The sequence below is a fragment of the Rhinoraja longicauda genome, unplaced genomic scaffold (assembly GCF_053455715.1).
Source record: "Rhinoraja longicauda isolate Sanriku21f unplaced genomic scaffold, sRhiLon1.1 Scf001342, whole genome shotgun sequence".
Taxonomy (NCBI): domain Eukaryota; kingdom Metazoa; phylum Chordata; class Chondrichthyes; order Rajiformes; family Arhynchobatidae; genus Rhinoraja; species Rhinoraja longicauda.
This window is the reverse complement of record NW_027602557.1, coordinates 1-13,835: the sequence shown is the minus strand read 5'-3', so window position 1 is coordinate 13,835 and position 13,835 is coordinate 1. Positions and strand designations below refer to the sequence as shown.

Genomic DNA, 13,835 nt, shown 5'->3' with positions numbered 1-13,835 from the left:
TAAGCATCCCTGTCCTCTCTTTGTCATAGAGTGATAGAGTGACACAGCATGGAAACAGGCCCTTCAGCCCAACTTACCCACAGGCCAACATGCTCCAGCTACACTAGTACCACCTGCCCGCGTTTGGTCCACATTCCTCCAAACCTGTCCTATTCATGTACCTGTCTAACTGTATCTTAAACGTTGGGATAGTCCCAGCCTCAACGACCTCCTCTGGCAGCTTGTTCCATCCACCAACCACCCTTTGTGTGAAAAAGCTACCCCTCAGATTGCTATTAAATCTTTCCACCTTAACCTTAAACCTATATCCTCTGGTCTTCGATTCACTTACTCTGGGCAAGAGACTGTATTCCTATCATGATTTTATACACCTCTATAAGATGACTCCTCATCCTCCTGCACCCAAGGGATAGAGTCCCAGGCTATTGTACAGCTCCCTACAGCTCACACCCTCTAGTCCTGGCAACATTGCAATAAATCTTCTCTGTCCTCTTTCCGGCTTGACAACATTTTCCCTATAACATGGTGCCCAGCCAGAACTGAACACAATACTCTAAATGCGGTCTCACCAACGTCTTATACAACTGCGACATGACCTCCCAACTCTCTCTTCGATTCCCCCTTTTTGAGCCTCCTAGTCGATTCGATTTAAGTTATGAAGGAAAGTAAACTGCAGATGCTGGTTTAAATCGAAGGTCGACACAAAATGCTGGAGTAACTCAGCGGGTCAGGCAGCATCTCTGGAGAGAATCAGTCACATCAGTCTGAATAAGAGTCTCGATACGAAACGTCACCCATTCCATCTCTCCAGAGATGCTGCCTGACCCGCTGAGTTACTCCAGCATTTTGTGTCTACCTTCATTTTAATTTAATGTTGTTTCCATTAATTCCCTCAAATTGTCAGCGTCCCAGACCCGTGGGGTGTTGGGGAAGAAAGAAGACCAAAAATGTCAAACGCTGCAAGTTGTAACACTGGATATTTTTGTGGCATCAACTGAAAACCGTGCCCGCCCAGATCGCCCTTCACTGTTTACTTTGTCGATGAGCCACCCTTCACAGACGAAATTAGAGGCCCCTTTGTTTTTTTAAAGGGGTGGGACTTGGGTTGTTTTGTGCAAAATGGAAGCGAAGCGAGAAACGGGGGGAACTTGCTGAAGCGGCCTCTGCGCACACACGGGACAATCTGCACTCATACCAAGTGTAAATACTCCGTACAGAAGACCACCCGTAGTCAGGATTAAACCCGTCCGTGCAGAAGAGCCCCCATACCCGCGGATCACTGGCCCTGCAAGGCAGCAACTCTACCGTGCCGCCCACCGGAGACGCTGGGACTTGTAACTGGTGACAAGGCAGAGTCGCGGTCAGTCTCCTGCCGCAGAGTGGCTGTATATTTCAAATGGCGATCTGCTTTTTCAGGCCGGACACACGAGCAACTCTATCTCACGGACTAGACTTCCTCGCCAGCGAGCTGGACAAGCGGGTGTAAAGGTTTGCAGCAACCAAGATTCCGGGGGCTTCGAATCCGGTGAACAAATGTCGTAGAGAGGAGGTGAAAAGATATATCCTTTTTGTTGTCTGGGAGTCTGATGGGAATTTTGCTAACGGCTTTCATCGTCTATCTTCAGCGTTCAACGAATGCAAAACGTTATTGAATTTCCCGTCCACGAGAGCAAGGAAAAGAGAGTTACGACCTTCTGACGGTCGTTTCACAAATGTTGCGTTAACCATCTGGCTGTTTTCGTGTGCTTCTGTTTAATTCCTATTGTGGAGCAGGCGTTGGCAAAATGTCGTCATATTCTCCTCCTTTCCCGTATCCCAGAAACAACACCGATTGTCCAGACCGTGCAAAATCCCAAATTTTAAAATGTCCTTGTGTTCAAGTAATCGCGATCTCACCCTTTGTTTACAAAATAGACAATAGGTGCAGGAGGAGGCCATTCAGCCCTTCCAGCCAGCACCGCCATTCAATGTGATCAAGGCTGATCATTCACAATCAGTACCCCGTTCCTGCCTTCTCCCCATACCCCCTGACTCCACTATCATTAAGAGCTCTATCTAACTCTCTCTTGAAAGCATCCAGAGAATTGGCCTCCACTGCCTTCTGAGGCAGAGAATTCCACAGATTTACAACTCTCTGAGTGAAAAGTTTTTCCTTATCTCCGTTCTAAATGGCCTACCCCTTATTCTTAAACTGTGGCCCCTGGTTCTGGACTTCCCCAACATTGGGAACATGTTTCCTGCCTCCAGCATGTCCAGTCCCTTAATAATCATATGTTTCAATAAGATCCCCTCTCATCCTTCTAAATTCCAGTGTATACAAGCCCAGTCGCTCCAGTCTTTCAACATACGACAGTCCCGCCATTCCGGGAATTAACCTGGTGAACCGAGGCTGCACTTCCTCAATAGCAAGAATGTCCTTCCTCAAATTTGTAGACCAAAACTGCACACAGTACTCCAGTTGTGGTCTCACTCGGGCCCTGTACAACTGCAGAAGGACCTCTTTGCTCCTAAACTCAACTCCTCTTGTCATGAAGGCCAACATGCCATTAGCTTTCTTCACTGCCTGCTGTACCTGCATGCTTACTTTCAGTGACTGATGAACAAGGACACCCAGAACTCTTTGTACCATCTGACACCATTCAGATAATAATCTGTCCTCCTGTTCTTACCACCAAAGTGGATAACCTCACATTTATCCACATTAAACTGCATCTGCCATGCATCTACCCACTCACACAACCTGTCCAAGTCACCCTGCGTCCTCATAGCATCCTCCTCACAGTTCACACTGCCACCCAGCTTTATGTCATCTGCAAATTTGCCATTCCCGCCATTCCAGGAATTAACCTAGTGAACCTACGCTGCACTCCCTCAATAGCAAGGATGTCCTTCCTCAAATTTGAAGACCGAAACTGCACACAGCACTCCAGGTGCGGTCTCACTCGGGCGTTGTCTTTCCTTCCTTAACACCAGCTTTGGTTTTTAAAGGTCTCCACTGTGCTCAGAAGATAGAGACAAATGCTGGAGTAACTCAGCCGGACAGGCAGCATCTCTGGAGAGAAGGAATGAGTGAATTTTCCGGTCGAGACCCTTCTTCAGACTGAGGGTCAGGGGAGAGGGAGGCACGGAGTTATGGAAGGGTAAAACGAGACATCAAAAGAGTTGCAGATCAAGGAAAAGGTAAAATGTATCATTGTTAGCTTGGAGAAGCTGACAACAAAGCAAACAGAGATAAAATGTCAGTCAGACTGGTCTGAGAACTGGGAAGGGAGAGAGAGAGAGAATACAGCAGCTACTTAGACAGGGAAAGCAAGGGCTATCTGAAGTTAGAGAAGTCAATGTTCATACTGTTGGGGTGTAAGCTGCCCACGCGAAATGTGAGATGCTGTTCCGCCAATTTGCGCTTGGCCTCACTCTGACAATGGAGGAGGCCCAGGACAGAAAGGTCAGTGTGGGAGTGGGAGGGGGAGTTAAAGTGTTTGGCAACCGGGAGATTAGGTAGGTTTAGGCGGACTGAGCGGAGGTGTTCAGCGAAACGATGACCGAGCATGCACTTTGTCTCGCCGAGAAACAGGGGTCCACACCTGGAACAGCGGATACAGTGGATGAGGTTGGAGGAAGTGCAAGTGAACCTCTGCCTCACCTGGAAAGACTGTCAAGGTCCTTGGACGGAGTCGAGGTAGGAGGTATAGGTTTCTTAGTCCCAGGCAGCAGAGTGGGTCCAATAGCCCTGCATTCTGCATCATGTTATATTCTTTTGTTTGTAAACCTAGGTACTATAACAACATTTAAAAGACATTTGGATTTGTACATGGATAGGAAAGGTTCAGAGGTACATGGGCATAATTGCAGGCAGGTAGGACTAGAGTAGATGGAACATCTTGGTCATAGAATCATAGAACCATAGAGTGACACAGTGTGGAAACAGGCCCTTCACACTAACTTGTCCACACTGGCCAATGTCCATGCTACACTAGTCCCACCTGCCTGCGTTTGGGCCAGATCACTCCAAACCTGCCCTATCCATGTACCTGTCTAACTGTTTCTTAAATGTTGGGATAAATCCTTCCTCAACTATCTCCTCTGGCAACTTGTTCCATACACCCACCACCCTTTCCGTGAGAAAGTTACCCCACGGTTTCCTATTAAATCTTTTCCCCTTCACCTTAAACCTATGTCCTCTGGTCCTCGATTTGCTCACTTTGGGCAAGAGACTCTGCACATCTACCCGATCTACTTCTCTCATGATTTTTACACATCAACAAGATCACCCCTCATCCTCCTGCTCTCCAAGGACCAGTCTACTCAATCTCTCCCTATAGCTCATACCCTCTAGTCCGGGCAACATCCTCTTTAATGTTCTCGCAACATCCTTTTTTTTAGATTTAGAGATTAAGCGCGGAAACAGGCCCTTCGGCCCACCGAGTCCGTGCCCCCCAGCGATCCCCGCACATTAGCACTATCCTACACACACTAGGGACAATTTTTACATTTACCCAGTCAATTAACCTATATACCTGTACGTCTTTGAAGTGTTAAGAGCAAGGCTGAGCGGAAGGAAGTTTGGATGACTAGGGAAATTGAAGCTCTGGTCAAGAGTAAGGAGGCATGGGCCAGGTATAAGCAGCTGGGATCAAGTGTATCACTGGAGGAGTTTCGGGAACCAAGGAGCAAGCTAAACGAGGAAATCAGGAGGGAAAAAATGGGACGCATGTTAGCTCTGGTGGATAATCCCCAGAGATTTTACATAAAGGGGAAAAAGGGTAACCGGAGAGAGAGAGAGTGGGACCCCTCAGGAATCAAAGTGGTCAACTCTGTGTGGAGCCACAGGAATTGGGCAAGATCCTCAATGAGTATTTCTCCTCTGTTTTTACCGTGGAGAAAGACAGGAGGACTGAGGAACTTGAGGAAGTCGCTGGAAATGTCTGGAGAACAGTCAGTGTTACAGTCGAAGAGGATCTGAAGTTCCTGACGTGTATGAAGGTGGACAAATCTCCAGGGCCTGATCAGATATATCCAAGAACACTGTGGGAAGCTCGAACGAAAATTGCAGGAGCGCGGGCGGAAATTTACAGGTCGTCATTAAATGCAGGAGAGGTGCCGGAAGACTGGAGGGTGGCAAATGTTGTGCCCTGATTCGAGAAGCCTGCAGGGAAAAGGCTGGGAACTATAGGCTGGCGAGCTGAACATCTGTAGTTGGAAAGTACCTGGAGAGTATTCTGAGGGACAGGGTACACATACATTTAGATGGACAAGGGCTGATCAGGGATAGTCCAAGTCAAGTCAAGTTTATTTGTCACATGCACATACACGATGTGCAGTGAATTGAAAGCATGGTTTTGTTCCGATGCAGTTGACGCAGATGGAGATGTAGTTCCTTGCATCTCCACCTTTGTCTCCTTTACCGCACTAGTATTTTGATTGAGAACGACGACGTCGTAGGTTATGGGCTCTTATCTTTTCAACCAGTCTTCCGTGTGTGGGTCCTTGTAGAAGCCCATGTAAAACATATCAACCACACTGCCCACATCAATAAAACGGTCCCGCCCAAAACACTATCTGTCCCCTCCCTCCACAGATGCCCGACCCACTGAGTTTCTCTCATCTAAATATAAATTATAACATGTGTTATTTATGATATACTGCTCCTTTTCCTTCTCTCAGTTCTCAGATGAAGTCACCATGCTACCTTCTCGACCCTATTGCGTTATTTGAATAAGCTGACAGTGGCATATAATGAAGACCTTTGACTGCTCTTTCCTCTGCCTTCTGCAGCTTCTCGGCCAAATAGTTTCAGGTAAAATTAGTTCTGAGTCCCTGTAAGCTGCAATCTGGCTCAAGAGCTGTTTCAGTTGAAAGAAAAATGAAAATGCATCTATGGAAATATAATTCTAAATAAAACAGTGGAGCGTAGGAACAGGTCCTTGATGTTAGCACCTGATGTCTGTGTCAAACATGATCCCAAATTAAACTAATCCCTTCTTCGTGAAACTTTCCCCATCTGACCTTCATGCTCAACTCTCGACCATACCATACCATTGAACTTTATTTATCCCAGGAGGGAGATTGGTCTGCCAACAGTCATAAAACACATGATACATGAAGCATGAAATTGGAGGATTGGGGATGTGCAAAGATCGAGGAGGGGGGAGCGGGGGTGTTGAAGGAGGGGAGGGGGAAGGGGGGAGGGGAGTCAGTCAACTCCATGACGGAAGGGGGAAGAGTTGTACAGTTTGATCGCTACGGGAAAAATGATCTCCTGTGGCGTTCTCTACTGCCACTTGGTGGAACCAGTCTGTTGCTGAAGGTGCTCCTCAGGTTGACCAGTGTGTCATGGAGGGGGTGAGCTGTTATTGTCCAAGATGCTCTGCAGTTTGAGATGCATCCTCCTCTCCAAGACCATCTCCCATGAACCCAACTCTGCCCCCAGGATGGAGCGAGCCTTCCTGATGAGTTTGTTAATTCTAGTTTAGTCCACGGCCTTCATCCTGCTGCCCCAGCGCTCTACAGCGGAGAAGATGGCACTGGCCACCACCGATTGGTAGAACATCTGCAGCATCTTACCGCACATGTTGAAGGAGCGGAGCCTTCTCAAAAAGTTCAGCATGCTCTGTCCCTTCTTGTACAGGGCCTCAGCGTTCCTGGACCAGTCTGGTTTACTAGTCTTTGACATTTCCACGCTAGGAATAAAGGTTCTGTCTGTCTATCTATGCCTTTCACAATTTTACAAACTTCTATCAGGTATTCCCTCAGCTGCCGATGACAGAGGGAAAAAAATTGAATTTACTACCTGATTGTATGCTTTCCACTGTGCATCTGTAGATATTGATAAGAGTTATTGGAGATAAACTGATCTTGTCGTTTGTCGCTTGAAGAAATGTAGGTGCTTGTGTGCTACTTTGGTCTTCAATTTTCAATGTTTCATTTTCATTTTTAATCAAAATCCCTAATCTTCAATGTGGTTGGTTAGTCCAGGAAAAATGGTTGGAGATATTTAGTTTAGTTTTGTTCAGTTTAGAGATACAGCGCGAAAACAGGCCCTTCGGCCCACCGAGTTTGCACCAACCAGTGATCCCCACGCATTAACACTGTCCTGCACAAACTAGGGATCATTTAAATTGACACCAAGCCAATTAACCGACAAACCTACAATTCTGTGGAGTGTGAGGGGTAACTGAAGATCTCGGAGAAAACCCCACGCTGGTCACGGGGAGAATGTAAAAGCGACGTGCAGACAGCACCCTTAGTCAGGATGGAACCCGGGTCTCTGGCGCTGTGAGGCAGCAACTCTACCGCTGCATCACAGTGCTGCCATATACACCCAGGAACTTAAAGATTTAACTATATCCACTTTGGCCCCATTGATGCTGATTGGACACGTGCTTCGCCATGCTTCCTCAAGTCAATTACTAGCTCTTTTGCCTTGTTAACATTGAGGGAGAGGGTGTTGTCAAAAAGCGTGCCCTACACATCTGTTTTAAACTTTGCCTCCCTCACCTTAAAGCTATGTCCTCTAGTCTTTAACATTTCCACCCTGGGGGGAAAAGGTTCTGACTCTCTACCCTATCAATGCCTCTCACTATTTAAGACACTTCAATCAGGTCTCTCCTCAACCTCTGACGCGCCACAGAAAACAATCCAACTTTGTCCATTCTCGTCTGACAGCTAATACTCACTGATCCAAGTACCATTGTGATAAATCTCTTCTGCACTTCCTCGGAAACCTTTCCAATCTTCCTGTACAAGGTGCGACCAGAACTGCGTGCAATACTCCAAACTTCCGGTGGCGCTATGCTCTGATAAAGCCACGCGTCAACTAGCTCCGAAGAAAATCCGATCTTAAAGGGGAAAGAACGGGACGGGTCCACTGAAATTTGCCGATAACTTTCAACGAAGGGTGAGTGAAGTCATTAGATCGTGACTCCTACCGTTTATATGTCGATAAGTCGCACTCCCCCGTTAAAAACTGCTCCAAAACGAGTTGGCAAGGCCAGGCTGCTGGAAGAGGAATCAGGTCAGATGGAAGCATCAGCCTCAGCCTCAGCCTCAGCCTCAATTCCAGTGCCGACCCAAGAAGAAATTCCCAAACAGTCCCGAAAACCACAGCCTAAAAAAATTGGATTGGAGGAATTTCGAACCATAGTTGGTGAGGAGCTTTCAAGTATGAAGGATGATTTTCAGGAAATGAAAGATGAATTAATATCGTTGAAAGGATTGAAGGGAGAAATATCAACTATCATCAGTGAGAAGTTATCATCAGTGAAGAAAGAAATATGTGATAGTATGAACGAACATATGGTGGAAGTAAACTCTAAACTACAAAAGCTGGATTCCGACTTTACCAGTAAGTTGGAGCATATTACTACTACGGTACATCAACATGACGAGGCTATACGCGAGTTGGAAGTTCTAGCTGAGACAAGCTCTGACACAACAAAAAAGGTATTAACGGAGACTCAACGCCTATCTGATCTACTAGTGAAAGTAACCGAGAAATGCATTGACTTAGAGGGTCGCTCTAAACGTCAGAACCTAAGGATTGTTGGAGTTAAAGAAGGCCAAGAGAAAGATAAAAACCTCTGTGATTTCACTGCTGAACTCCTACGGGATGTTTTGAAACTGGACACAAAACCTTTGCTGGATCGAGCCCACAGAGCACTGAGAGCTCGGCCAGCTGCTGGCGCTCCCTCAAGGCACTTGATATTAAAGGTACACTATTCTCACGACTTAGAAGATATTCTGTCAAGAATCGCTATCAACAGAAACTTATCATTCCAAGGCGACAATATCCGTATTTTTAGAGATTATCCTGCTGAGGTGGTTAAGAAAAGAGCACTTTTTAATGAGACAAGATCAATTCTGAGGAAGATCCCATCGCTCAGATTCGGAATGTTGTACCCGGCCAAACTGCGAGTCACCTACAAGCAGATAGAAACCTTTTATACTGATCACATTAAAGCATTCGAATTCGCCCGAGAGATTGAAAACTCGCTGAAGGGATGAATACCACTCCACGGCTGTAATCACTGGCAGAGAACTGATTGGGCTATAAGGCGTTATAATTTAAAGTTCCAAGACCAGTGAATAAGCTATATGACTATTAATCTTTATTAACTACTATTAATAAAAAAATATTATTAATCACTACCAATCAGAAGTTCAAGTAACACTTGACTCATGTAAATTTTACTTTTAACATTTAACTAATACACCCTAGGGGGGGAAACTGGCCTATTTTGGATTAAATTCCTTTGGGCCTGTCCTGTTTATTTCCCCTTGCTTCTAAAAATATATATATTTTAAAACCGGAAAGAAAAAAAAATAACTGTGTTAAAAAACGGAGCTAGTATTAATTTTTTTTTTACATCTCACGGAAGTCCTTAGATTTTTTGCCACCTTAGGGTGGCTAACACTAACTGCACTAATTGTAGTTGTAGTTTTAGTTGTTTCTTCTTTTTTCCTGCACTCTTTTAACCTTTTATATATTGATTTTTTTTTAGATTTAACTTTTATTATCATGTCATTTTTCAGAAATTATATACTTTAGGGAGATATTTCCGGGAGGCACTCTACGCTGTACAAAAGATCATCCACCCCTCATTCAAGAAAAATGTTGTAGTCCGGGTGCCAGACCATTTGCTTTATTATAGACCATTTATCGGTTAAGATGCAAGATTCTATTAGGAAAACAGGGGTTAAAGGTATTACATTTTGTAGTTGGAATGTCAAGGGTGTTAATGAACCAATTAAAAGAGGTAAAGTACTTTCACATTTAAAATCTATTGATGCAGACATAATGTTCCTTCAGGAAACTCATCTAAAAAATGTAGCACATAATAGACTGAAAGGCAAATGGATTGATAAAGTATTTCACTCATCGTTTCCCTTTAAATCAAGAGGTGTTGCTATTTTAATTCGTAAGGGTATACCATTTATAAATACTTCCTCTATAGTCAACACTGAAGGTAGATATGTGATATTAGTGGGAGAACTATATTCTACAAAATTGATATTGGTGAATGTCTACGCACCAAATTTTGATAATCCGTTATTTTTTAAAAAAATATTTAATACCATTCCAGAATTTGGACAATATAACTTGATAATTGGAGGAGATTTAAATTGTACATTAGATCCTTATTTGGATAGATCTTCAACTCAAAGGAAAACAAAATCCAAGTCGTGTGAATTATTAAACTCTTATATAAATAATGTAAATATAAAAGATGTTTGGAGGATTGATAATCCTTCAGGCCGAGAGTATTCACCTGTGCATAAAACTTATTCAAGAATTGATTGTTTCTTGGTGGACTCCAAACTTATTCCTTATACGTATAATTCAAAATATCATAATATTATTATATCCGATCATGCCCCTTTAACATTTAGGGTAAAACTCCAAGGAGTAACGGGGAAACAGACTAATTGGAGATTTAATCCGCAAATCTTAAATGAAAAAGCATGTTATGACTATCTTAAATCGCAATTTGAGATTTTTTTTAATGCAAATGACCTTCCTGAAACACCTGCGTCCCTGCTTTGGGAAACATTTAAAGCGTTTGTGAGAGGATGTATTATTGCTTTTCAAGCGTCTCAAAACAAGAAGAACCGAGCTGAACAGAATGACCTGGAAAGTCAGATAAGACAGTTAGACATAACAAATGCCATCGCTCCCTCTATTGAAATACATAATAAAATTGCAGTTCTCAAATATAAGTTAAATTATATCCTTTCAGCTCATATTTTAAGGCTTTTTCAATATACTAAACAAAAACATTTTGAATTTGGAGATAAACCACAGAAATTGCTAGCACGTCAACTCCGTAAATTAGAAGATGATTCTACAATTCAAAAATTAGATCAGAAAATGGAGATTTGCTTAAACTACCTAAGGATATTAATCAGAGATTTTTGCAATTTTATCAGTCATTATATTCATCAAAAATAACAGATACTTCTGCGCAGATGCAAAAGTTTTTGCAGGAATGTAACCTTCCTGGTTTGAATGTGAGTGATAGAAATTTACTGGGCGCAGAAATAACTATGAAAGACGTTGAAGAGACTATTAAATCCATGAAAAATGGGAAGACTCCTGGCCCTGATGGCTTAAATAATGAATTTTATAAAAAATTCAGTGGGTTGATCTCTCCACGTTTGCAAACTGTATATAGTCACGCCTTTAAACAACAGAGATTGCCACAAACTCTGACTGAATCAACAATAATCCTCATTCCTAAAAAAGATAAGGATTCTGAAGACCCTGGTTCGTATAGGGCGATAGCTCTTTTAAATACTGATCAGAAGATATTAGCGAAAATCTTAGCTCAGAGATTAAGTCTAGTTATAGACAAATTGATACACCCCGATCAATCAGGCTTTATAGCCAAACGATATTCATTTTTCAACTTGAGACGCTTGTTTAATATAATTTATTCAAATAGACTATTAAATGAAGATTTAGCAATCATCTCGCTAGATGCTGAAAAAGCATTTGATCAAGTAGAATGGCCCTATCTTTTCTCAGTGATGGAAAAATTTCAACTAGGTGAAAATTTTTGTGCATGGGTGAAACTTTTATATACATCCCCAACAGCTAGAATATTAACTAATCAAATGCTGTCATCTAAATTTCATTTAGCTAGGGGTTGTAGACAAGGATGTCCACTATCACCACTTTTATTTGCCCTTATTATAGAACCACTTGCTGAGAGTATTAGATCAAATTCAGATATTTATGGCTACAACACTAAACATACAACCAATAAAATTTCTTTATATGCGGATGATGTATCAATATATATTACAAAGCCAGAAATTAGCATTCCGAATTTATTAAATCTCATAACTCAATTTGGTTCATTTTCAGGTTATAGAATTAACTGGTATAAAAGTGAAATTATGCCAATAATGGAGCATAATCCGGCCATACTTCAACAATTTCCTTTTAAAATTGCCTATGAAAAGTTTAAATATCTTGGAATTTACGTGACTAGGAAATATACTTCTTTATTTAAATCAAATTTTCCTCCTTTACTTGCTAAATTACACAGAAATATCCAATTTTGGAAAACACTTCCTATATCATTAGTTGGTCGTAGTAATGCTATAAAGATGATCTTTCTTCCACAGCTACTATACTTATTTCAAGCAATTCCGATCTACCTTCCAAAAAAGTTTTTTTTTAAAATTGATTCAATTGTTACTAATTTTATTTGGGACTACAAGACTCATAGAATAAATAAAAGACACTTATGTAAGTCTAAAATTAATGGAGGAATTGCTTTACCTAACTTTTTATTTTATTATTGGGCGGTTAATATTAAAAATATAACCTGCTGGTTGGATGATTCTGATCAACAACCGGATTGGTTAAAGATGGAGAAAGAGGATTGCTTACCATTCGATATTGGTGCGATCCTCTTAGCTCCAATAAATTTAAATAAAAAAACATATGGAGGTAATCCCATTATACATAGTGTTATCCGTACCTGGAAACAATTAAAGCTTACGTTAAAATTGAGTAAATTATCTGTTTTCCTTCCTATTGCGAATAATCCTTCTTTTAAACCGTCTGTCTTAGATAGAGGCTTTGCTCAATGGAAAAGTTATGGAATCAAAAGGGTGGGAGATCTTTATCATAAGGGAACTTTTCTTTCGTTTCAGGAGTTACAGCAGAAGTACGGATTACATGTTAATAATTATTTTAGATATTTACAACTTAGAGATTATGTAAAATCACATATGCAAGAATATAAGTTTAGAGGTCCAGAAACACTTGATGTATGCCTGAATCGACATTATAACTCAAATAAATTAATATCTTTTATTTACAATATTCTCCTTGACATTGACATTCCGTCATCAGAATCTTATAGACGAGCATGGGAGGACGAATTGAATCAATTTATAATGCAAGATATATGGGATGAAAGCTTACAACATATACATCAATGTTCATTGAATACTAGACATTCCTTAATACAATTTAAAATAATACATAGATTACATTATTCGAAGACGAAATTAAATAGGATTTTTCCTAGTATCTCTCCTATGTGTGATAAATGTCAATTTCAAGAAGCTAATTTAACTCATATTTTCGTAACTTGTATAAAAATGCAAAACTTCTGGTTGGAGATTTTTTAAATAGTTTCTAAAGTTATTAATAAAAAATTAGATATGGACCCAAAATTAATTATATTAGGATTATCAGAACATACTACAAATTTTACAGTAAGTCAGGTACATTTTCTTGATTACAGTCTAATAACTGCGAAAAAACTAATACTTAAATTTTGGAAAAAACCAATTAAAATGTGGACTATGGAAATGACAGAGACCCTGCATTTGGAAAAAATAAGGTTTGCCTTAATCGACAAACCTGAGTTATTTTTAAAAATATGGTCTCCATTTATTGAACTTTTAGAAAAGTAAATGGGTTTGGCACAGGACTAAAATAAAAATAAAAAAATCTCTGGGGAAAAGGAATAGGTGATGTTTCGGGTCATGACCCTTCTTCAGACTCTGGAGTCTTCAGGAGTCTGAAGAAGGGTTTCGACCCGAAACCTATTCATTTTCTCCAGGGATGCTGTCTGTCCCGCTGAGTTACTCCAGCTTTTTGTGTCACACCTGAGGTAGATTAACACAAACACGTAGATGTTCAGTGTTTACCTTAGCTACCACACAGCTACTAACAGTAAAGAAAGAGTTTCCACATTGGGTGGGGCATTGAGTATAAGAATCAAGAGGTCAGGTTGCAGCTTTACAAAACCATTGATGGGCCACATTTGGAGTATTGCACGCAGTTCTGGTCGCACCTTGTACAGGAAGATTGG

The 13,835-nt window shown here is 41.6% G+C and overlaps 1 long non-coding RNA gene across 1 annotated transcript; it reads left to right on the top strand.

Moving 5' to 3' along the window:
• Positions 1 to 1,541: 1,541 nt before the first annotated feature.
• On the top strand, positions 1,542 to 5,800 carry LOC144591651 (uncharacterized). Its single transcript, XR_013546965.1, has 3 exons — positions 1,542 to 1,644; positions 3,575 to 3,679; positions 5,665 to 5,800. It is a non-coding gene; the product is annotated as an uncharacterized LOC144591651 (long non-coding RNA).
• The last annotated feature ends 8,035 nt before the right edge of the window (positions 5,801 to 13,835 follow it).